The sequence below is a fragment of the Otolemur garnettii genome, unplaced genomic scaffold (genome assembly GCF_000181295.1).
Source record: "Otolemur garnettii isolate 467f Iridium unplaced genomic scaffold, OtoGar3 scaffold00092, whole genome shotgun sequence".
In the NCBI taxonomy this organism is placed as follows: Eukaryota; Metazoa; Chordata; class Mammalia; order Primates; family Galagidae; genus Otolemur; species Otolemur garnettii.
The window spans coordinates 6,764,427-6,766,129 of NW_003852487.1; positions in this window are offsets into that span (position 1 = coordinate 6,764,427).

The following is a 1,703-nucleotide window of genomic DNA, read 5'->3' on the forward strand; positions in this document are numbered from 1 at the left end:
GACTACAGGCGCCCGCCACAACACCTGGCCATTTTTTGGTTGCAGCCATCATTGTTGTTTGGTGGGCCCGGGCTGGGGATTCGAACCCGCCACCTTGGGTGTATGTGGCTGGCGCTTTAGCCGCTTGAGCCACAGGCGCTGAGCCTAGTCAGCTTTTAAAAGGGAAGAAATTCTTTTTTCTTTTTTTTGAGACAGAGTCTCACTCTGTTGCCCTGGGTCGAGTGCTGTGGCATCACAGCTCACGGCAACCTCGAACTCTTGGGCTTAAGCAATTCTCTTGCTTCAGCCTCCCAAGTAGCTGGGACTACAGGCGCCCTCCACGATGCCTGGTATTTTTTGTTTCATTTGTCATTGTTGTTTAGCTGGCCCAGGCCGGGTTCAAACCTACCAGCCTCAGTGTATGTGGCTGGCACCATAACCACTGTGTTATGGGCACCAAACCTAAAAGGGAAGACATTCTAACAGATGTTACAACATGGATGAACCTTGAGGATGTTAGGCTGAGTGAAATAATCTACTCACTGAAGGACACATATTGTATGATTTCACTTACATGAGGTCAAACTTGACTACTAGAAGGTAGAACAGTGGCTGCCAGGGGCTGGGCGAGAGGGAATGAGGAGGTAGTGTTTAATGGGGACAGAGTTTCGGTTTGGGAAGATGAAAAAGTTCTGGAGATGGCTGGTGGTGATGGTTGCACAACAGTGTGAATGTGCTTAATGCCACTGAACTGTACACTTAAAAATAGTTAAATGATAAATTTTGTTATGCATATTTTATCTCAATAAATAACCCAAACCACTTATTAAGTATGATCCTTACATATGTAGATATGGACACTGGACATATGTAGATATTTACAGTGGACACTTGGGTTGTTTCCACCTTTTGCCATGGATAAAGCTGTGTCAAATATCTGTTCAAGTCCCTGCTTTTGCTCTTTTGACTTATAAACCTCAAGTCAAATGACTGATCACTATCGCATATAAGAATTTATATACAGGAAGAAAAACATCGGCAGTTACCCAAATTAGGCTAATAAAAAGATTTGAAATGTTTTAGCCTTCTGTAGAGATAGTGTATCTAAACCTTGGGGACAAAGCTTGCCATATATAGGCAATCAACTGTCAATGCCGTTAGTATGTTCTTCACACATGGAGTGTGGTGAAGAGTTGTAGATAGAAGACAGTGCACTGTGTCGCGACCGCATAAATGACCATGCACTCCTTGTTCAGGAACATGGGAGCAAAGGGAACTTTCTACTTCTTCTCTCTTTATTCTTAGGAAATTTTCTGTCAAAGTGCAAAGTGTAGAGATTTCCATAGAACATCTACAAGAGTCAGACCAGCAGGACTTGCTGAATTCACTTATTTGTTCTGTCTGTCATTTGTTCACTTATCCAATATAATTAGGTTCTTATTCACTGGAATGCTCTCAGCTGGATGATGTGGGCTTTGTGAATAAGGTTTGGTTCCTGAGCTCTGGGAGGAGAGATAAGATCTACAGATGTAATTATCATACAGTCAGGCTGTGTGGTGTCCAGAGGAAGACAGCCTTTATCATAGGCTGAAATGTAGAAAGAGGAATCACCACATCGTGGGAAAGCAAATACTGTTGTGTAGGTTAGTTTTAAAGATATGAAACAGAGCTGGTGATGGACCCAAAACTTGAACAGGAGTCTTTTTTTTTTTTTTTTTTTTTTT